We start from the raw sequence: 23929 nt of genomic DNA, 5'->3' as shown, positions 1-23929 counted from the left end.
CCACCCAGTGCTGCAGGTGCAGGGGGAAGGATCCCAACCAGCCCCCTCCCACCCACCCAGCTGGGCTGGCCCTCTCCCTCCCACAGCCTTGCAAGCATGGCACTCAAACCTCTCCTGATCCCACCCTTCCCTTGCCCTCAAGATGCAGGATTCCCCAATGCCCAGGGCCAGGTGCACTTGCCCTTCTCCCTCTCATCCCCCCACACCTCTCCCCTCCTTCCTGGTCTCACAAGACAGTATTTCCATTCCTTCCCTTTCCCCATGCCATCCCATGCTACTCGCCATGATCCTGTCCAGCACAGTCGCTTTCAGGCCCTCCAGCTCCACAGCCACCTCTCTGCTCTGGTCCGTGGCGATGGTCATGCTAATGATGGCCAGCAGGAAGCGCTGCCTGTCCTTCCCATCCAGCATCTACCAGGAGCAAGACCAGGGCTAAAGCAGGCTTCTCCAAACCCCGTGAGACTCAGGCCTCCTCTGACCCCACAGTGCTGAGATGCATCTCCTCGGGGCAGGCGTTATAAAGAGCAGGGCAGTGTCCTTGGAGGGAGGGACCCAGCTGGGGCTTCACAAACACCCACCTCGAGCAGCGCCCCTGGGCTAAGTGTGTCCCCTTGCGTGCTCCCAGTCCCAGGGGGTGAACTCCTGCCATGGGCTGCATGGCAGAATGGAGGACTGACTGGGTGCCGGCTCCGCTGGGGAAGTTTCATAGCTCCTCTGGGTCCTGCAGGTGTTTCTTCACAAGGAAGAGGGCAGCTTCTTCCGGGGACCTTCCATCTTACTCCTCCTCCTCTTCATCCTCCTCTTCCTCCACCTCCTCGCCGGCCGGGCTGGGAATCACTGCACAGGGAGGAAAGGGGAGAGGGTTACTGGTGTGCCCCTGAGGGGAAGGGAAGTGGGTATCAGGGGAAGAGATGGTGTCTTGCTTCCACGAGCACTAGAGTCCACTGTCTACCCCAGGACGTGCCAGGGAGAGGTGCAGCTCAGCCCCCTCACCTTGGCCAGGATCCCCCTGCCCAGCCCCATGGAGGGTCCAGCTGGCCTCACTTAGTGAAAGATGCTGAGACTTCCAGGCACAGCGCCTCCCCTCACCTGCGCAGGTGTCACCGGGGGCCAGGCTGGTCCTGGACTCCAGGGAGCTACTGCAGTCCTCCGAGGAGGAGCTGCTGGTCAACCTGGTAGTGTCGGACTCCTCCGAGCTATCAGTGTCCTCCGAGGAGGAGGTGCTGCTCGTGTTGGTGCTTTCAGCCTCCGGGGAGTTTTCAGGGTCCTCTGAGGAGGAGCTGGTGCTGGGGCTGGTGCTCCCGGACCCCTGGGATGTGTGCCAGGCATCCCAGGAGGAGCTGAGGCTCAAGCAGGGGCTGCTGTGGGCCTGGCTCAGCTCCTGCCCCAGGGCGGCTGGGCCCTCGTCCCTGGCTCAGCAGGGGGCTGCCTCCTGCTGCAGGGCTGCAGGGCCGGGCTCCAGGCTGCTCGAGGACCCAGGAGGGGAGCTGCACGCCTCTTCGGGTGCCTGGTGCTCTGATGGTGCTGGCTCCTGACTACCCATGCGCACCCACGGCCACCTCCATTTGGACTTGGAGGTGGCTGATGTCTTTTCCTCCTTTCCCCTGCTGCTGGGAGCTGCCGGTTTTCTTTGGCAGCAGATGGAGCACAGCCACCTCTTTGCCCTGATGGGCCCCTCCTCGTCACGGCAGGTGGGGCCCCGATACTCCTGCCCAGGCTCCCTCCTGCTCTCTTCTCCCATGGAGAGCACTTTGGCTGACCTCCTTCTCAGCACCCACCTCAGCCTGTCCATCCTGGCACCAAACAGGTGCAGTCATCAACTAGGGATCAAAGCATCCCCTTCACACGTATCTACCCCCTCCTCTGCTCATTGAGGACACAGGCAGGTGAACCCTGGGTTAGAGCCATGCCCACAGCATCCCTGGCACTAGGGTTGGCAGGTGGGGAGAGTCCTGGACTCAGGGTCCAAGACCTGCAGCTGGGTTGGACACACAGCTCTACTCCTCCCCTCAGCACATGTTTGGCCATGGGCTGATGCCCCTGGGAGTCGGGAATGCCAAGGAGAGGAGGGCAGGGACCTCTTCCCTGGGTGCTGCAGGAACCCAGCAGCGCCACAGCTTTGGGCTCCCTACACACTCAGTCTGGGCAGCACTGGCTGAGCTGGGAGGGGTGGGGAGCTTCAGCACCTAGGGATGTGTCCAACCCCACTGGAAGTGGTGTGAGGGAGCACCAGGGGCTGAGTGCCCACATTGCAGGGCTGGATTTCCTGTCCAATTCTGCATTTCCTGCACAGAGATGGGAAGCCCCCGCAGCGCTGCAGCCCTCTCACCTGCCCTGCGGGATGGAGCGCTGCTGGGCGGGTGCTCACAGGCCCTGGTGACGCCGCACTCCTCCCTCCGGCTCCGGTGCTTAGGTCTCCTGCGTCTCCTCCGATTGATGTCCCTCGCTGCCTCAAACTGCAGTCGCTGCCCTCGATGGGGGGACGCCTACCCCTAAAAGGGACTATGCCATCCTGTTGGAAGCCATCCTCGTGCACAGCCTCTTCCCCGCAAACAAATCTACACTTTTCCTCCCTCCCGCACTTTCCCCTCTCTGCTTGCCCATGCCAGGACTGGTCTTCTTCCCTTATCTTCCCTTCCTGGCCCTTCCCTGCCATCCACGGGAAACTCCTGCCACCCTGCACTGGACTTTTTGCACCTCACAGGTGCTTCTGGCTTGTGCCTGCAGCTTTATTCCAGGCGTACTGGTACCCAGGAAAGACCAATTGTCCTGCTATGCGCCATCAAGAAAGATGGCTCTAAGTGGATTGTAACCAGGGTCCAGTCCACACTGGCTGTGCACCGCACTCCAGCCATCCTGGCGGGGAAGGGAGCCCTGTCCTGGGTACCATTGAGAAGATGTGCGACACCTGTGCCAGAAAAGATATTCTGAATTGGAGATAAAACACATGCAGAGTTAAAGAAGCAACATTTCTTATCACGGCCTTGCGGGGGGTGACATTCAGAGCATGCCCAGCTCCTGCACCCTGCACACATAGCTGCAGGGAGCGTTACTCAGTCCCTCACACCAAGGGCAGGGTCCTGTCGGCTCCTTCTTGATGTTTCATGTTTTTTCTGGACATGGGCCACAGGCCTGAAAGCACAAGAGCCCCTCGCTCCCCACCCAGCTCTAGCCCTGCCAGTGCCACCAGCAGCGTTGCCCAAGGACCTGATCCTGACCTGCTCACTCGGGTGAGGAATTGCAGAGCAAAATCCTCCCCGAAACTTGTTTTCCTGTCGCTCTCCAAACGGCGCCTGATGATTACTAACAGAAAAAAAACGGGACATTAAAATCACATGAACACGGAGGAAATACTTATTCATCCCCCTGGACTGTGATTTCAAGGATTAAATGAATTGATCTGGGTTTGTGCTTCAATTCTGCCCTTCTTCAAAAAAGAGAAACCCCATCCCCGGTGCCTATGGTGGGGCAGTTCAGCTGGGCACGGCTCTGTTTCCTCCCTCCGGGCTTTACACAGGAACAAACCACCCCTGAGAGAAAGGCACAGACCTGGTGCCAACTCTGGGCTGAACACAACCTGCAGGATCGGGTCCCACTGCCCTTCCCGGTCCCATTGCTGGTGCAAATCCCACACCTCATCTAGGAGAAGGAGGGCGCTGGCCCCGAGGCTCTTTCACGTCTGACTGACAACCCCCTGGGGCAAGAGGCCTCCTCTCGACACCTGCATTGCCCTCGGGCTGGGGCACAAGAGGGGCAGCGCTCTCTGCAGCTGACTTACCCGTCTCCGCAGACCCTGGGTGCCCGGCAGCACCGCTTCAGCCTCCGCCGGCAACTGCTTGGAATCCCGTGGCGCTGCGATGATACAAACGCTGCCGCGGCAACGCCCGGGAACCAGCTCCATTGCCCACCCCCCCCTCAGTGCCACAGCCCTGCCAGCCCCCACGGCACTGCCATGTCCCCCAGGGCCACTGTCCACGTGCCTGGGGATGGGTGTGACTTGGGGCAGACCAGGCTCTCCCTAAATTGAGGGCAGGGGGAGGAAATGCCCAGTTTTCCACTTTACCGTAACTACTGTGTTTTCAACCAGTGCTAACATAAGAAGGAGGCATGGCAGGCACTGCATGGAGCTGTGCGCATGACACCGGGGCCCTTCTCACAGCTACACCCCTGCCAGACTCCCTGGGCTTGCCCTGTGCTCCCTACTATGAACAGATGCACCAACCCTGCCCCCAAAACCTCGCTCAGGCTGCTCCAGCTACCCCAGGAAGCAGAGCCTGGGAACCCTCATGACAGGACCTGTCCTGGGATACCCGCAGGTGGCATGGGAGACACTCACCGATACATCTCCAGTTACCAAAACACCCTGGCAAAAAAAGGCTGCTGCCACTCAAAATGCCAACCCCAATGCTGGCAGCTCTCACAATTCATGTCCCGCTGGGTGGCCCTAGGGTCCAGCTTCTTCCAGTGCATGTGGACTGTCCTCTCCCACTGTGCCCTAAATACATCTCTGGGAGTCTGACCAACTCCAAGCAGGAAGACACCTCTATCCCTTTCCTGTTCCTAACCCTGGTCCCAAACCTGACCCTAACCCGCACTCAGCTGCTCCTGCAGGAAAGCCCACACGGCCTGCCTCCAGTGACTGGCCTAGAAGCCCCAAAACCCCATCGCTGGTCCTGCTGCAAATTTCCTTGCTGCCAAAACACCTCCCGGATCAAACTCCAAGTGAGGTCCCCAGGCTCCATCCAGCTTCTTCACAGTGTGGAGGAGGTGACCCACTGCAATATAGCACTAACAGGGAGTCCTACACATCCCGAGCAGACAGACAGCTCCACACTTGCCTGTTCTCAGTCCCTAACCAAAACCCAGCCCCTGCCCCTGCCCCAGTTCAGGCTGCTCCAGCAGCCTCCGGCAGGAGCCCCTGAGCAAGCTGACTACAGCCAATCCCTGGCATGGGAAACCTGAGCTTGACCCTGGGGTAAGTCAGCCTGGGCGGGGAGGGGAGAAGGTCTGGGCATGGGAACTAAAGCAAAGCACCTCTTTAGGATGGTCAGCACTACTGGGTAAGGCTTGTTATGAGACCAGTATGTTTCCCTCTCCAGCAGCTTCTCCACAGCATGCCTTGCCATGCCAGCAGCCTCTCTGGTGGCCTCTGTGCTCCAGCAAGTGCATGGCACATCTCTGCAAGCCTGGCCTTTGCTGCACCCTCCTGACCAGTTCAGCACAGCAGTTTGAATGATACGCCTTCCAGGCCTGCCAGTTGTCTGCACCCACTGCTCTCCTCTTCCTGGTCTTTCTTATCAGCTGCAGCCTGGCCCCTTGCTCAGCTCCCATCTCATGCAATGCACCAGCAGCAGTAGAAACCTTGCCCCTAACAGCTCTTGACCTTTGCAAAGCAAAGAAAGAAATAAGGCGTCTGCTAATCTTGTCCATAGATTCATAGAGGTAGAGTCGGAAGGGACCTTGTAGATCATCAAGTCCGACTCTCTGCCCTGGGCAGGACAGAAAACCAGGCTCAAATGACCCTAGCCAGGTAGATATCAAGCCTCCTCTTAATGACCCCCAGGTTAGGAGCCATCACCACTTCCCTTGGAAGTCAGTTCCAGATCCTAGCCGCCCTAACTGTGAAGTAGTGCCTTTGGATGTCTAGTCTAAACATACTCTCTAACAATTTATGGCTGTTAATCCTTGTTACCCCAGAGGGCACTAGGGGGAACAGGGTCTCTCCCAAACCCTGCTGGTCCCCCCTAGTGAGTTTATAGACAGCCACCAGGTGCCCCCTCAGCCTTCTCTTGCAAAGGCTGAACAGGTTAAGGTCCCGTAGCCTCTCTTCGTAGGGTCTGCCCTGCTGTCCCCAGATGATGCGGGTGACCCTCCTATGGACCCTCTCAATGCTGTCCACATCCCTCCTGAAGTGCGGCACCCAGAACCGAAAACAGTATTCCAGCTGCGACCTGACCAGTGTCACGTAGAGGGGGAGGATCACCTCCTTGGCCCTGCTTGAGATGCATCTGTGGATGCACGACAAGGTACGCTTAGCCCTACTGGCTGTGACCTCGCATTGTCAGCCCATGTTCATCTTGGAGTCAATAATGACTCCAAGATCTCTTTCTGCCTCCGTGCTCTCGAGAAGGGAGTTTCCCAGCTTATAAGTATTGTGGAATCAGAAAAAATATATGCCTTAAACTTTGATTATTTTAGTTATAAGATGACATAACCGCTTTGTGTAGAATTGCTGGCTCGGTACAGTAGAACAGATAAGGGCAAGTGTTTGTTCTTTGTAACTCTTCTGCAAATGCTTCGCTCACCGCGGCCTTGAAGGTAGAAAAAAAAAAAGTATGTACAAAGTAGATTTCCAGGTGCAAGAAGGAGGTTTGTGAACTAACCCCACCTCCCCCATAATTCCCATCCTGATAACAGCAAAGAAATAATGAAGTAATATTATAGCCGCTTTTCATGCTAATTTCACTATATGATCACGTGAGTTGTAAGCGACTGTTAAAAAGTATATAAGCCTCCTGATTTTGCTCTTGGGGGGGGACCCCTTCCAAGTGCTTGGGAAATCCATGTCACTTTGGAACTCCCCCTACAGCTGTAGTTTCTTTTAAATAAAAGCTTCTGCTGACCTGACCCAAAAGTACTCTGTGTGTGTTTCCACGACAATTCCTGGTGCCGTGACTCGGATCCAGAACACAGGCTGAGGAAGGAGGACCGCAGGCTACCCCCCCCCGAACCCTGAGGCGCCAAACTTGAGAGGTAAGAGACCTAATTCAAAATCTCTATTGGGGTTTCGGAGGAGGACTGCCTGTAGGCTCCCAACTTGGCCGTGGTAACTGGATCTGAACCTTGTTAAAACAGGTCAGTCTGAACCTTATTGCCGGCTAAAATTTTCTGTCTGGTAAAGGATCCCATTTTGTGTCTGGTAACGTACGTTTTAGGGAGAAACTGTTTGAGGCACCTTCATCCAACAGCACATCGGGCTTGTAGTTAATTAACTAAGGCGGTGTGGGGTAGGAGGTCTGGCTGACTGAATAAATGTGCATGTGTGTGTGTATTTAGAAATATGAGCCACTGACCAGGACTGAGACTACGGTTGGGCTCAGCCGCCCCAATTCTGCCTGACAGGGCAGTTTTGAAAGCAAGGGGGCCCAACTGGAACCTCGTGACCCAGTGGACAGGGCTTATTGAATGAGTGTGTGTGTGTATTTAGAAATATGAGCCACTGACCAGGACTGAGACTACGGTTGGGTTCAGCCGCCCCAATTCTGCCTGACAGGGCAGTTTTGAAAGCAAGGGGACCCAACTGGAACCTCGTGACCCAGTGGACAGGGCGTCTGAGTGATTTTGTCTTTTCCAAACCCCTCGTCCCAGTAGCTTCTGCCGAAAGCAGGAGTGAAAGGATCCCTCTAGTGTTTCCCTCCCCATTTCCATTTTATGAGCCGGTGTCGGGTCAGAAGCCTTTTGTCTGGGCAGTGAAAAACTGCGGGGCAAGGCACTGAGCGGCCCGGACATCCTAAATAAGCCTCTCCTACATCTCCCTGTGTGACTGAAAATGGGAACAAGTCAGTCTAAACAGGTTCCTGTCCCCCCTAAGGGGACTCCGGCGTACTTTATGTACATACACTATTCTCCCGAGACTTGCAAGTACCTGGATAAGTGGAACTGGTATACTAGGGATGATCCTGTGAAACATTTTCCACAGGAAGGAACATTTGATCAGGATAAAATAGTGCACTTGAGAGGAGCGTTAGAGTCCCGTGGATCCAAAACACCACAAAACCAGTGGGACGCGTTCTTTTATTGGTATGATGAAATGTCCAAAAGGCGGACAGAATCTCAATCTAGGAGCCTAAAAAACTCTCAAGAAAAATTAAAACAGCAGTTAAAAGCTGTTCGGGAGAAATTGACTGCTCCCCCAAATTACACGCTGGCCACCGCTCCGATGTATCCAGCATTGCCCAGGGCGCCCCCACCACCGGAGCCAGCAGAGGATATCCTTGACCTTTGTTCGAACCCTGCTCTCCTGGGACTCCCACATCAGCAACAACCGGTTCTACATCAGGCTGCAGCCCAGGCTAGTGACCCATTAGCTGAAGCTCCTTCAATAAATCCATCCACGGAGCTTAATAGTCCGGACTCATCCACCATATCTGCCACTCAATCATCACCAGTGTGGCAATTTACTCCTGGGTCACAACCCACCACAGGTGTATTAAGAAGAATGGGAATAGGCATGGAAAGATCTCCCATCAATCTGAGATCCCGAACTGCACACGTTTACCCCCTAAGACAAATGCCAGGCATTGGCACCGATGGACAAAATATAGTAACTGTGCATGCACCCTGGACTCCAGGTGATCTCTACAATTTAACTCAAAAGTTCCCAAAAATCAGGGAAGACCCAGAAAAATTTCAGGAAGAATTGCAGACTGTTATAAATTGTTATAATCCAACATGGGCTGACATTAATCAGTTCATGCAATCCATTTTGCCCAAGGAAACTATGCTACGTCTGTACGCTGCCTGTGCTTGGCCAGATCAAAACCCAGGGATTGGCCAAGACTTTATTGACAAGAGAAATGCTTTGGTTCAGGCAGTTCTCACAATTTGCCCAAAAAAGGCAGACTGGACCAAAATAAATACCTGTAAACAAAACAAAAATGAACACCCCAGTGACTATTTAGAATGCCTCAAACAGGCATTTGAATGATACTCAGGAATGGATAACCCAGTCGGAAATGCTAAACAAGCAATAGTGGCAGCATTCGTCCAGGGACTTAACCCTAAAATTGCTGAGAAAATTCAAACAGTAATTATTGGCTGGGAAACTAAAGATTTGACTGAAGTCCTTGCTGCGGCTAACCATTTTCATAACAAATTGGAACGGTCTAAAGACAATGCCGAGTTTAAGTTAATGGCCTTACAGATTTCTCAGTTGCAGGGTCCAGGTAGAGGAAGGGGACGAGGACGGGGAAGGGGAGGCCCGGGTAGATTCAGGGGAAGAGATAGATCCTTGAGCCCACAAAACCCAGGCTATGGGAACCAATGTCATTATTGCAAGCAAGAAGGACATTGGAAATCAGAATGCCCCAACCGCCCCGGCCAAGGACCCAGACCCCAGCCCCCACCTCCACTTCCTGTCAATTTTCCCAGTGTTGAATAGGACAGCCTGAGGGACAGTGACATCATTGCTCCTTTGCTTGCTACTGACCAATCTGGTCCGTTTGTTGAATGCCTTATTTCTGGTAAACCTGTCTCCTGTCTTGTCGACACCGGAGCGTCCCGCTCCACGCTAAAGGCTGCTGAGTTTCCTTTTCTACCTTATTCTCCTGAAACTGTAAATGCTGTCGGTATAGGCGGACAACCTATCCCACATCCCGTCTCTGAACCTGTCTCCATCTCTATTGGCCCTTTGTCTGAAAATCATGCCTTTCTTCTTAGCCCCTGTGCACCTGTCAACCTTCTTGGTAAGGATTTGCTGTGTAAACTGGGATGCGTGATTTATTGTAGCCCAGATGGTGTTTACCTTGAGGTACCGGAACAGAGGGAAACCGAGCTTGTGGCTTTGCTAACCCAGGAGTACTCTGATCCTGACACCTCCTTCTTGCAAGAGGAACTGTTGGCACGAGTACCTCCACAGCTGTGGTCCACCCATGTGAATGAAGTGGGGCACATGCTGAGTGCTGAACCAGTGCGTATCATCCTGAACCCTGCCAAGCCACTTCCTCGTGTCCCACAGTACCCCATCTCAAAGGAAGCTGAGGAAGGGATCAAGCCTGTCGTTTCCTCACTCCTTGAGCAAGGGATTATTGTCCCAATACGCTCCCCTTGCAACACACCTATCCTACCTGTCAAAAAACCTGGTAAAGATACGTATCTCTTTGTGCAAGATCTTCGAGCTGTAAATGCCGCTGTGTTACCCGCTTTCCCCGTGGTCCCTAACCCTGCCACTATTCTTTCCTGTATCCCTTCAGATGCTACATATTTCATAGTAGTGGATCTTTGTTCTGCTTTTTTCTCTATCCCCGTTCATAAGGATAGCCAGTATCTGTTTGCATTTACTTATCAGGGATTTCAATATACCTGGACAAGACTCCCTCAGGGATATACAGAGTCCCCAACCCTGTTTTCCCAGATCCTAAAAAAAATTTGGATCCTATCACGTTCAAAGGGGGGTCCACCCTTGTTCAGTACGTTGATGATCTATTGTTAGCCTCACCCACTTTAGAGGCCTGTGAGCAAGATACTTTGACACTCCCCACAGCTTTAGCTCAGAAAGGCCACAAGGCCTCAAAATCTAAATTGCAGCTCTGCAAGTCTAAGGTACATTATTTAGGGCATGATATCTCAGCAGGAGAACGACACCTTTCCCCTAGTAGAGTTGAAGCTATCCTCAACATTCCCAAACCTATGACTAGAAAACAGATGAGGGGATTCTTAGGTGCAACGGGTTATTGTAGACAGTGGATCCTGGGTTATGCTGCTTTCGCAAAACCCTTGCAAGCATTCACTCATGATACCACCCCGGAACCCCTCCCTTGGACTCCTGAAGCCCAACAAGCATTTGTGGCCCTCAAGCAAGCCCTCACTCTTGCTCCTGCTCTTGGACTTCCTAATTATAAGAAACCCTTTACCTTGTTTTGTCATGAACGGGAAGGAATCGCTTTAGGAGTACTCACTCAGCTGCATGGTGAAAAGCATCGCCCAATTGCATATTACAGCTCTGCCCTTGATCCCGTAGCTGCGGGACTTCCTCCTTGCCTCCGTTCAGTTGCAGCTGCTGCCTTGTTGGTTGAAAAGGCAGATTCTCTAGTTTTGGGACACTCTTTAACCGTTGCAGTTCCACATGCTGTGATGGCCCTTCTGCTCAAGGGCAAAACTCAGCACATTTCCAATTCCCGTCTTACTAAATATGAGAAACTTCTACTGTCAGCTGCAAATATAACCTTAAATCGCTGTTCAATTCTGAATCCTGCGTCACTTCTGCCTATTGCCTCTGATGGTGAGCCTCATGATTGCCTGTCTATCACAACTCAATTGTTAACCCCTCGAACTGACCTCAAGGACATTCCTATCCCGAACTCTGACCTTGTTTTGTTTGTTGATGGTTCCTGTCTTAGAAATGATGCAGGCAAATTAGTTGCGGGATATGCAGTATGCACTCAGTATGCTGTTTTGGAAGCCTATTCTTTACCCCAAGCTCGTTCTGCTCAAGTTGCTAAACTCATTGCTTTAACACGTGCTTTCATTCTTGCAAAAAATCAAACCACAACCATTTATACTGACTCTAAGTATGCTTTTGGTGTTGTTCATGATTTTGGACAAATCTGGAAACAAAGAGGGTTCCTCACTTCATCAGGGACCCAAATCAGTCATGGTTGTTATGTAAAAGCGCTCTTAGAAGCTGTTCAATTGCCTCTTGCTATTGCTATTGTTAAATGTAAAGCTCATGAGAAACCCTTTGATGATGTCACACGAGGAAATGATCTGGCAGACCGTTCTGCCAGAAATGCGGCCCTTTCTGGCCCACAGGCTCCTAACTCTGTTTTTGTTTGTTTTTCAGCAGACCAGTCTCCTTTGGCTAGCCTTTCAAGTCTGGCCCTTCTTCAAAATCAGGCCCCAAAAAAGGAAATAAATGACTGGCTGCGTGCAGGATGTTCACTGCACCCCGACTCTCTCTGGCGCTCCCCGGACGGCCGCCTGGTGGCGCCTAGAGAGCTTTTGCCACATCTTGCTCGTTTAACCCACTCTGTGGCCCATACGAGCAAGGGAGGAATGATTGCTACGGTACAAAGAAATTGGTTTGCCCCAAATTTTCCTTCCATGGCACAACAGTACTGTAGCTCCTGTCCCATCTGCTTAGCTCACAACATTGGGCAACGGGTAAAAACGACACCCGCAGCCCATCCCCCTCCATGGGGACTGTTTGTAAATCTGCAAATTGATTTTGTGCAGCTACCTAAGTGCTGTTCTTATAAATACATTCTTGTTATTATTGATGTATTCTCTGGATGGGTGAAAGCCTACCCATGCGTACGTGCTGATTCCATCACTGTAACAAAAAAATTGCTCAAAAAAAATTCATCCCTAGATTTGGATTGCCCCTCACAATAGGTAGTGACCGTGGCACCCATTTCACAGGACAGATAATAAAAAACATCTGCCAAGCACTCAACATACAGCAACACCTACACTGTAGTTATCATCCACAGTCAAGTGGTGCTGTAAAACATAAAAACTCTGATTTAAAAACGCGCATTTCAAAGATTTGTGCTAAAACAGGCCTCAAATGGCCTGATGCACTGCCCATTGCTCTTATGCACAGTAGAAACACTGTTAACAGAAAACATGGCCTAACCCCTTATAAAATACTCATGGCATGACCCATGAGGATGCCAGCTACACCACCTGTTGCCCCTCACCAAACAGACCTACAATTAACTGATAAAACTGTACTAAATTATTGCAAGGCATTAATAAAATATGCCAGGTCTGTTCATTCACAGGTCCAAAAAGCCTTACCTCAACCACCGGATGTTCCCTGTCACAACCTCAAACCAGGGGATTGGATCTACGTAAAGGTCTATCAACGGAAAAACGCACTTCAACCCAGATGAAAAGGACCTTTCCAGATACTTCTAACCACTAATTCTGCTGTTCGTTGCCAAGGTCACCAAACGTGGACTCACGCCTTGCACTGCAAGAAGGTATCACCTCCATTGGACCCCGAAGCAGCTGTATTCCATCCAAGGTTGGGATCTTTCCCTGAGGCCAAGGACAAAGACCCTCAGGACCTCACTCAGGCAAGTGAGGAGCATCAGGGTGCAAGTGCTAGTAACCTCTCCCCTGCACCCAACACCTCAGCCCAGCCGGATTCATCAGTTAAAAAACAAAGATATCATCTTCGGCCTCAAAAAAAGTAAATGCTCCCATTCGAAAGATCACCACCTCGATCAAGACCAAGAGCCGGCATTATCAGTCCTTTAGATAACTTGAGCCCAGAGGACGAAAAAAGACTTTGGCTGCCATCCTGGGTTTGGCTGGTAGTGTTCTTTTTCTTACTGGTGCTGGTTATGTTTGTTATTAAGATTCTTTGTCCCTCCTGTATCTAAAAATGGCACTGATATCCTTATATATCACACTTGGGTATCTCAGTATCACCCAAGGGGGGTGAGAGAAAAATTTGTATTTGCAGATCTCCCATGTGGTGGCTCAAGCTGAAAATAAAAGTGACTGCTGGATATGCTCTCACAGCCCAGCACACCTACACCAAGGAATCCCAATGATCGGAATACCAATATCCCTCCAGCAATGAAAAACAATAAACGGCGGCTTCGTTAGACACTACTCGTTAGCTGCCCATCGGTCCGCTCCTAAAAAATGGAGGGCCGCCCCTGCTAACTGGATAATCTCCCCAAGAGTAGAGGCGCCTTTCTGTTACAGATCCAACAACACCGGAGCTTATAATAAAGCCACACCTGTAGGACACTACCCTCATTGCCTAACTACTCTAGATTATAACCCTAGTAGCACCAGTGGAATCCTGTTAGGTAACATACCCTCTCTCAATTATACAGGATTCATGGTCTACAACTTTTCTAAAAAACCTCATGTTGCTCTCATTACAAACAGATCAAAATTTTACATTCACTCCAATTTTACTTCTTATAATATATCTCGGTCCAGCAGGATAACAGCTGAACGTGGACCGTCCTATACGATGCATATCAATCGAAAGTGCCGGATAGGGCACAACAACTGTCGAGATTTGAGTACCCTTTCTGCCCCAGGCCTTTACTGGCTCTGCGGAAACAGGGCTCATAAAATCTTGCCCTGGAATTGGGTGGGGGCATACACTCTTGGACATGTTATCCCTGGTTTCGAAATACATAGTACAATATATCTGGAACAAATAAAAAATTTCAACCATCACATAAAAAGGGCGGTTAACCCCTTAGCTACCAAAAACACAGGGTTCCATCGATTTGTGAGAACCTTCATACCGTAGCTTAGAGTAAGAGAATTGGAACTAGCCATAATTAACATTTCAGCCACAATGAAAGCTATGAAAAATGCCACTGCAGATGCAATTCAGGCTCTGCAAAAAGAGATCTCCCAGATCTCACAAATAACTATACAACACCGCATAGCCCTAGATTACCTATTGATATCCCAGGGAAAAATATGTGCCTTAATAAACTCCACCTGTTGTGTCTATGTCAATCAGGACATGCGAATCAAAACTGACATTCGCAAAATCCGAAATCAGTTAAGGGTCCTACATCAAGTGGCCTCAGAAAATACTGACTAGGGTCTAGAAGAAATGTGGTCTTGGCTAACCTCCTGGCTCCCAGATTTCGGGGCCCTTGACAAAAAAATCCTATATGGAATATTGTTTGTCTTAATAGTTCTGATAATGTTTTATGTCTTAATGCAACTGATCCTCTGCTGCGTGAAAGCCAGCAGGGGAAGCTTTAGCAAGGCAAAAAAACCCACAGCAGAGTCTAAAATAATGGTGTTACAAAAGTGTGAGCAGATTAAAAAAAAACATAAAAGGCTGCATGATAAAATAGAGGGGCTCATGAAAATAAAAATTTAAGGCTAAAGTGAGACTAAATAGTCTCAAAGGGGGGGGGCTGTGGAATCAGAAAAAATATATGCCTTAAACTTTGATTATTTTAGTTATAAGATGACATAACCGCTTTGTGTAGAATTGCTGGCTCGGTACAGTAAAACAGATAAGGGCAAGTGTTTGTTCTTTGTAACTCTTCTGCAAATGCTTCGCTCACCGTGGCCTTGAAGGTAGAAAAAAAAAGTATGTACAAAGTAGATTTCCAGGTGCAAGAAGGAGGTTTGTGAACTAACCCTACCTCCCCCATAATTCCCATCCTGATAACAGCAAAGAAATAATAAAGTAATATTATAGCAGCTTTTCATGCTAATTTCACTATATGATCACATGAGTTATAAGCGACTGTTAAAAAGTATATAAGCCTCCTGATTTTGCTCTTGGGGGGGGGACCCCTTCCAAGTGCTTGGGAAATCCATGTCACTTTGGAACTCCCCCTACAGCTATAGTTTCTTTTAAATAAAAGCTTCTGCTGACCTGACCCAAAAGTACTCTGTGTGTGTTTCCACGACAGCACTTTATCGTGCATCAGCAGATGCATGACGAACAGATCCAAGGAAGTGATACTTCCCCTCTATCGGGCGCTGGTCAGACCGCAGTCAGAATACTGCATGCAGTTTTGGGCACCACACTTCAAGAGGGATGTGGATAATCTGGAGAGGGTCCAGAGAAGGGCCACTTGTATGGTTAAGGGCTTGCAGGCCAAGCCCTATGAGGAGAGACTGGGGCACCTGGACCTCTTCAGCCTCTGCAAGAGAAGGTTGAGAGGCAACCTTGTGGCTGCCTATAAGTTCATCGCGGGGGCACAGAAGGGTATTGGTGAGGTTTTATTCACCAAGGCGCCCCTGGGGGTTACATGAAATAATGGCCACAAGCTAGCAGACAGCAGATTTAGACTAGACATTAGGAAGAACTTCTTCACAGTTCGAGTGGCCACGGTCTGGAATGGGCTCCCAAGGGAGGTGGTGCTCTCCCCTACCCTGGGGGTCTTCAGGAGGAGGTTAGATAAGCATCTAGCTGGGGTCATCTGAACCCAGCACTCTTTCCTGCCTATGCAGGGGGTCGGACTCAATGATCTATTGAGGTCCCTTCCGACCCTAGCATCTATGAATCTATGAATCTATGACTACAGTTCTTCAGGTCACAGGGATCCCCCTTCTTTGACTGGAGGGTCAGCACGCCCTCTGGCACAACAAGGGGAGCACCCTACTTCCTTCAGATTTGGCCAAGACTGCAGCAGAGTTCAGGCCAAGGAAGTCCCAGAAGGCCTGGTAGAACTCCGCGGTCAGCCCATCGATGCCCAGTGCCTTGTTGCCAGGCAGAGGGCAGCTGAGAACTCAGCCAGAGTGAGAAGAGCCTCCAGCTGGTTTCAGTCACCCTTGTTGACCTGCAGGAGTCCCTCCCACAAGGATTCAGCGTCAGTCAGATCCAGGGAAAAGAGCTCTTCATAGAAGGCCCATGCGCGCTGGCGCTTCTCATCTGGATCCATGAGTGGGGTGCCATCACCTGCCAGGAGGCAGGTGATGTACTTCTTGTCCCCCTGCCTCTTCTCCAGAGCATAGAAGAAGCAGAAGCCACAGTCCATATCCTAAAGGAGCTGGATGTGCAAGCTAACAAACACACCACTGGTGTGGTGGTTGTCCAGAGCGCGAAGCGCTTCCCGCCTCTCCCAACACTCTCCGCAAAGGGACAGGTTGGTTGGGGCGGAGGTCAGGCACCTCTCCAGCTCCAGCACTTCCTGCCCACATCCTCCAGCAGACTGGCACTGAAATACCAGTAGGCTGACCCCAGACTCCCAGGCCCTAGCATGAACTGAGCCCAGACAAGGTAGTAATTGCTGAAAGGAGTCGGCTGGATGCCAGAGGAGTGGGCCTGGGTAAAGTGCAGCGAAGAGATCTAAATCCAGTCCAACTAAGGGTGGCATGCCTGCTTCTCCCCCACCAAGGTGATATTAAAGTCCCCACCAAGGACCAGGCACTTGTGAGTTTTGAGGGTGCTGATGTAAGTGGCTGCCTGGCAGAAGAAATCCACCAACTCTGGGTCCCCTGCAGGGGCATACACATTCAGAAGGTTCAGGACCAGCCCCTGCACTTGGACCTGGAGGTGCAGCAAGTGGCCTGGCACCATCTCAATGTCCTGGAGAACCTCTGGCTGCAGGCCTGGGGAGAACAAGGTGGCCACCCCACAAGAGGTGGCCGAGACGTGACTAAAAAAGACCCTGCCTCCCCACTCCAGCCACCAGTTAGGCTCAGAGTTGTCAGGGTTTCCTGCAAGAATGCCATGAGGTACCCCTGCTCCTGAAGGAAGGAGAGCACCCAACATCTTCAGAGACCCTTCCTGAAGCCATGGGCTGGGGGTGTGGAGTAGATGGTTCAGCAGAGGGCCTTGCACATCTCAATGCCTGGTGTGGGGTTCACCGGCTCGCGCAGTGCCCTCCCATAAGTATAGAGTTTGTGTACAAAACTGCAGGCCTGCCTATAGATCCAGGTGCTGCAGGTTTTGGGCCCCTTGCCTTCCCCGCCAGTGCCCTCACAGTGGCAAAGTGCTGTCAAAATATCCCCAGCAGTCCAAGGCGAGCTGTACCTTGCTGTCAGACCACCGGGTGTACTCACGGTCAAGAAATGCAAGCAGCTCACCCCTCGGAACCACCAGGACCAGGAAATCCATAGTCTCCATGGAGCCTGCTGGTTCTTGGGCGTCCTTCTCCTGGTCCTGGGTTTGAGTGGGTTCCTTAGGTACCATCTGAACCCCCTGGTCCGCTAAGACCCCAGACTATGACTGGGATTGAGACAGGGGTGGGGGTAAAGGTGGAGACAGGGTTGCCTCACAAGATGGCAAGGCAGAGCTGGAACCCTGGGGGGTCTCCACATGGTCTCCAACAAGATTGGACTTTTGGTCCAGGGACCCCCACCCCAACCCCCTCTGGTGTGGCACCACTGGGTGGGCTAGTAGTGGGGTTTGACTGGGAGGAGACCCATCAGACACTGAAGTGGAGGAGGAGACCCATCAGACACTGAAGTGGCATCAGTGCTTGTCTTGGGGTCTAGCGAAAAGGGACTTCCCCCCCTGAGGACTCACCAGGGTTAGCCTCTGGGCCCCTATCTTCCCCAGATTGGAGGGGTAGGGCTCCACTGCTGGATCCTCCATTGGGTCAGCTGAGGCCTCAGCCTCAGTGCCTGTGGTTTCGGGGGGTAGGCCCTGGCCAGTGGAGTGAAGGGCTTCTTCCATAGGCTCCTGCTTGGGGCTGTCCAGCAGCCCCAAAGCTTCCTCCATGGAGATTACCCATTTGATCTTTCCTGGGGCTGGGGTGCTGGGCATGGCTGGGGAGGCTCCCAGAAGCTGGATCACTCCTTCTCCCCATGTGATGCTCTTGGAAGGGTGGGGGGTCCCCCACATCACAGGACACCAGCTGTACCTGAGCCCTTCTCTTGACTTTGTGCCCAGAGTGGACATGCACCCACTCAGCCATAGGGTGGTCCTCAAGTGGACAGGCTCCAGTAGGAGAAGGTAAGGGTTGGGAGGGGTGGGACACCTACAGCAAGGGCATGACTAGCGGCAGGGGGGCCCCACTCCCTCTCTCCCCTTGGCTGCTGCTGCTCTCCCTGGGACCCCGCCAAACTTGGTTTGGGGGTGGGGTCCCCTAAGCTCATGGGGGGGCTGGATAATGTGGCTGAGGTACCAGGGGGCCTGAGTGGGGAGGGGCACTGGTGGCAGGGGCACCCCTCTCATCAGTAGGACCCACAGATGCCCTCTCCTCCTGGCCCATGGGGCACTTGTGACAGAAGTGACCCGGGGTGCGCCACTGGAACCACTGCAGGCCCACCAGTATATAGAAAACCCTCACCAGGACCCCCTGAAAAGGAATCACAAGGCATCCCTCGGCCTCCAGCCACGTTCCCGCCACCAGCTGGATCATGACCTGATGACAGAATGAGTTCACGTGGCAGAGGCTGGGGTCTCGGCACCCCAGTGAGAAGGCCACCACCAGGGAGATAACCCTCCTCAGGGCTTGGAGCTGGGGGAAGGATATGGGGACCATCAGCTCCATCCCACCCTAACTCTTCTAGGGGCTTGAGGGAGGCATACTCACCCTCCACCATGAGCCCCCTCTCTACCACCTTTTTTGTGGCGGCCTCCAAGGCAAGGAAAAAAAACCCTTGCCATGAAAGCTCCCACAATCTTGGGAGCCCCCACCACCCAAGCCAGGGTCTCGAAATGCAGCGGTTCTCCTGCTTGGGTAGTTCGCACTTCACCCCATGCCTGTAGGTGAGTGCCAGAAAGGGGGCCTTGCCATCTGAGCTGGAAAGGCTAGCGATGGAGAGTCCAGGCCCTGCAGCTGTAGGTCACCCTGCAGTTGCCTGTGTATAACTGCGGTTCCCCCACTGGGGGGCCACATTGGTGGAGCCTGGGCTAGGCCTAGGGACAGGCTGAGTGGGTATGCTGGCTGGCGTGGCACACCTGATCGCCTCAGGCACTGGTGGTCAAGGCTTGGGGGTGGGGCCCTTGCCTTTCCCACCCCGAGCTGTGGAGGAGGCTAAAGAGAAGTCCTTCCCACTGCCCTTGCCTTGGTCTCTGATAGTTGTGGGGGGCTGGCATCTGCCCTCTCAGAAGGCTACCACTCTGCCATGGTTTTACATAAGGGAGAGGGAAACCAATACGGAAAAACAAAATACAGTGGGGCTAGTGAATCCAATAGGAGCAGATTGGGTCTGTGAGGGAAGGGAGTCGGGGTGGGGAAAGGGGGCTGAAGCTCACTGAGCTACAGCCCTGTAGGAAACTGGACGGGCTACAGGAAACTGGACCCCAGCCCCTGCCCCACTCCCTCCTGTTGAATAGATTTTGTTTAGTTATTATCAATTATACCAAGTGGACTGAAACTATTCTGAAACTATTACCATGAAAAACCTCATCAAAAGTACACCAGTATGAGTTCTCATTAACCAAGTTTTTGCATGATGGTGTACAGATAGTGACCAGGGGCCACATTTTGTAGGAGTCGTAACAAAAGAAGTATGCAGAGTATCTTAGGTTACCAATCACTGGGGGTGTTGTGCTCAATCCAACAGTGCTCTGGCATGTGCATTTCCCATCCAGTCATGGCTTTGTGCAGTGTTATCCCTGATTGGTACATGTTTCTCCTAATACCATGAGGATTAGGAGCAATTTCTGGTCCCAATTGGTCCCCTGTTGGTTCACAGCTTTTCAAAGAACTGTTTTCAATGTCCAATTACTGCTCTCAATCAAACTGAGCTCTGGTGGTGACCAGGTATGTGCAGCCACTGTTTAATATTAAAAACTCCGCATACTTCTTTTGTTATGCAACTTATCAATTCTACCCTTTGCTTGTCAGGGCTCCTGTCTTCTGGAACTATGTGTAAACCTAAATACTTCACCTGTCATTGCACCAATTCTGTGGATTCACTTTGAATCCTGTGGATTCTATTGCCTTCAATACCAATTCAGTCATTTGTAGGCACTCTTCTCTTGTTGCTGCAGTGATCAGTAACATAGGATATAGTATATATATCAGAATCTCCCACATTTTGGTCACATGTTGGTAACAAAACAACGGGCTGTTGTGGAAACCCTGTGGGAGCCTAGTACACATATATTGGTCATGCTGGAAAGTGAACATAAATTTATACCAGAAGTCCTCGTAGACTGGAATAGGAAAAATGCATTTGCAAGGTCTAAGACTGAAAACCATTTAGCCCCATTGTAAATACTAGCCAAGATTTCCAGATATTTCGATACCATGGGTGCTAAATGCTGACATTATGTTGTTTAGTTGTTGATAATCAATAGTAAACTACCAGGTCTTTCCATTGCTCTTTCTTACTGGCCATATAGGACTATTAGTTTTGTTTCTTGTTTTAATTAGTACTCCCTGTTCCTTGAGCACTGTTAGTGATTCTGCAATGCTCTTTTCAGCTTCCTTGGGATACTTGTACTGCCTTACTGGATTGGGATCCAGACTGGGTATCTTGATTTCTGTTTTGATTTCCCTACAAGCAAATTTTCTGTCAGCACACACATCTGTAACTTGGAAACAACATTAGCAACATCTTCCTCCCATGAGGGCATAATCAAAGTCTCTCTTGCCTTAATGGCAGTGAAACTGCCTCACCTGGATTTCTACTATGTCACTGAGCTCTTCAACTATTCACAGGACTCTGTTCTGTGGATCTACAATTACCCCCAATTTCCTTAGGAGCTCCATGCCAAATATGCCTACACCTGATAATCTGCTCATACCAAAACTTCCCATGCCAATTTGGTGTCCCATCCTCAATGCCTCCAGGAAAGAGAAAGTTACATCCCCTCCTGAACCATTGAACCCCTCTAGGATCTTTGTGCTCATGGGTTTCCAGTCTTTGAACGGACCCTTCTTATTGCTATTTAACAAGAAGGTGGAACCAGTATCAATGAGCATTCTCCAAGTATGCCACGGTGCTCTCTTGTGATTACGGAAATAAGCCAGTGTCACAGGGCATCCCAATAAATCAAAGTCAAGTGATGCCAAAGCAGGAGAAAACTCACCAGGGATAGGGAGCTGTGAGGCCTCTGACCTGTCCTAACAGTCAGAGGAGTCATCTGCGGGCACAGGTGGTGGCAGTCCCGTGTTGTCCTTCATGTCAATGATTTCCTTAGTCTCTTGGTTTTTCCTTTTGAAATCTTTAAGCAATTCTAATAATCATACAGTGGGTAAATCATCAATCAATTACCAATCTGTATATCTAAGCAGTTCCTTCCAGATTGAATCCCTGAAGTCATTTGTATGAGCACAGAATCCATTCCATTCCATATAATCATGACTCTCCTCCTGGGTGTGCGGGCCGGAAGCAGTCCGAGGCCCTTTTTTCGCGCGGCGGGCTGTGGCCAGCAGCCCGGACACGCTGGGTCGGGGAAGACAGGCGGCAGGCTAGAATTAGGCACGGACGCTTATTGGTTGATTTAAGATTATTTTACTTACACCGAAGATGGTCGCGGTGCAGTCAGGAAAACTTGCTTGAGTTGCAGTTACAAAACAAAACAAAAAACTCGAACCTGCAGAACGTAAGGGTACGTCGCAATGGGGTTTCAGCGATGGGAGATGAACAGAAACCTCAGGAGTACGTTGCAATGGGGTTTCGGCGACAGGAAGAAAAAAAACTGCAGGACTCGAACCCCGGGTAGAGCTCTGGATTCACTCACACGAAGTTTGCTAGGCTCCGTGGAACTTTTGCGCGCAGGGAAGGGTACGTCGAGGGATCAGGCGGCGACGGGGAGAGGCGAGAGGCTGATCAGACCCCTATAGCCTTCTTGATATACACGCTGGGTCCAATAGGCTCCGCAGCACTTAGAGATCTTCACAAGACGTGAAGTTCTCCTCCTCCTGGTGGTTGTGGAGTCCTCCAACTTGGGCAGAAACCACTCAAGCCTTTTATACGGCTAGCAAGCCAATTGCTAGCCGCCATGTAGGAATAATTTAGAACTGACCAATAGTGGGGCACGAATCTTAATACAAATGGCGGGAACTCCTTGCAACGTGCATCTCCTTTCTGCAGCTCAGAAATGCACCCTGCAAAGAAAGCTACGAGTGGCGGGAAATAATTCAGCAGTGCCGAAGCACACACAAACAAAAATCACACCCTTGTGTTGTGACAGTGGGAACCTTAAGGTGTACGCTCCTGATATGAACCACATTCCTGGAATCTATATCTATTCTCTTCTTCCAATTCACTATGAGTCTCTGTTGGTACCTTACAGACCTGCTCTCTATCAGATTTTCTGTCATGCTGAGCCACTATGCTGACGCACGGTCTCTCCTTATGCTGTGTCAGTGCTTTGACACTTGAGGTACTAGCAATGACAAAATGAACAACTTCCCCTGCATGTCTGTGCTGTGGTCTCAGTCTCTTCCCTGCTCTCAAATCCTCACAATCTCTTACAGACACTACAGATATCTTGCTGGCTATCCAGCGCTCATTATCATGGTTGCTTCCTAAATCAAATCCAGTCTTTGCCAGTTTCACAGTCTCATCCAGAGTAGCTTCTATTCCTCCTCCTCCCAGATACTGAGGAATAAATCCATTAACCAGAGGTTCCTTAAAAGCCAACACATCAAAGTCAAAGGCATTTCCCCTCCTGGCTGTTGCCAGGACAGTGGAAATGAATGACATTTTTTTCCTTTCAGAATATGCCTCCAGTCTTTTGCCAGTGTCCCGTCTCTCCTCATGGAACAAAACAACAAGTGGCTTGTTGGGGAAAAATAATGTGAACACCTCATCTCTAATAGCACGACTATGCTGCACTGTCCAATTTCTAATTTCCACTAGTAAAGCAGCAAAATCTTGTGTATTCATACACTGCTGCATTATGTCCAATACATCTACAAATGTATTAGCCAGAGCCTTCACTTGTTAAATCTACCTCTGCCAGCCATGAGACTGCAATCTCTTTCTTTAACAGTCCTACACGTTTTCCAATCACATGAATTTGGTCTGCTATAAGTGGAACAACCACCATTTCAGTCTGGATTCCCCCTCAGGGTCCCAATCAAGCAACTTCCTTAGTTCTGACAAGAGCTATCAGAGCTGCTCGGCTCAGCACCAGGGACTCCAGTTTCAGCTCCTCAGGCACTGACGCCTGCACAGTAAGTACTTTATTGCTCCTTACTGTTCGATAAGTAAAGCTACTGCCACACAGTTCATAGATTCATAGATTGTAAGGCCAGAAGAAACCTTGGAAGATCATCAGGTCCAGCCCCCTGCACCAAGCAGGAAAGATAACTGGGGGTCAGGTGACCCCAGCAGGGTGGCTGTCTAGTCTCCTCTTGAAGATTTCCAGGGTAGGTGCTTGCACCACCACAATGACATGGCTTACAGATCCTCTGCCTGATCTTTCCAATATTTACAGTTGCACAGCCTTCCCCTTCTCTGCCAATCGGCAGCAAGGGACAGGGCCCCCACAATGTACAGCCCTCTCAGCCAACCAGTGGAGAGGGATAGGCTTACTGTTAAAAGGCCACAAAATTAGTTCCATGCACCACGAGCAGCCTGAAAAAATCCCTTTTGCTAACCACAACTTAGGTAGATCCCTAATATTCCTGATGTATCATTAGAATTACTTCTATGCTTTAGTTGGGTAACTCATTATTCGTCACAAGTTACACTTTGGTCATCCCCGAAGCAAAATAAAATTCTGCCCTTAGTACTTGGAGGGGCACACATTTACAGTCACAATTCAGACTAACACTGCATTGACCTTCATTTGATTAAGTTCCAATGTTATAGGTTTAATTTGTACTGAAGGACTCAAAGC

The 23929-nt window shown here is 50.8% G+C and overlaps 1 long non-coding RNA gene across 1 annotated transcript; it reads right to left on the bottom strand.

Moving 5' to 3' along the window:
• Window positions 1–287: 287 nt before the first annotated feature.
• On the bottom strand, window positions 288–3862 carry LOC132248378 (uncharacterized). The gene is made up of 4 exons (XR_009459557.1): window positions 3779–3862; window positions 2330–3303; window positions 579–837; window positions 288–411 (listed from the first exon to the last, which is right to left on the bottom strand). It is a non-coding gene; the product is annotated as an uncharacterized LOC132248378 (long non-coding RNA).
• Between the last annotated feature and the right edge of the window lie 20067 nt (window positions 3863–23929).

The sequence above is a fragment of the Alligator mississippiensis genome, chromosome 2 (assembly GCF_030867095.1).
Source record: "Alligator mississippiensis isolate rAllMis1 chromosome 2, rAllMis1, whole genome shotgun sequence".
NCBI classification, from domain to species: Eukaryota; Metazoa; Chordata; order Crocodylia; family Alligatoridae; genus Alligator; species Alligator mississippiensis.
The sequence above is the reverse complement of the archived record's forward strand: the minus strand, read 5'-3'. Positions and strand labels throughout refer to the sequence as shown.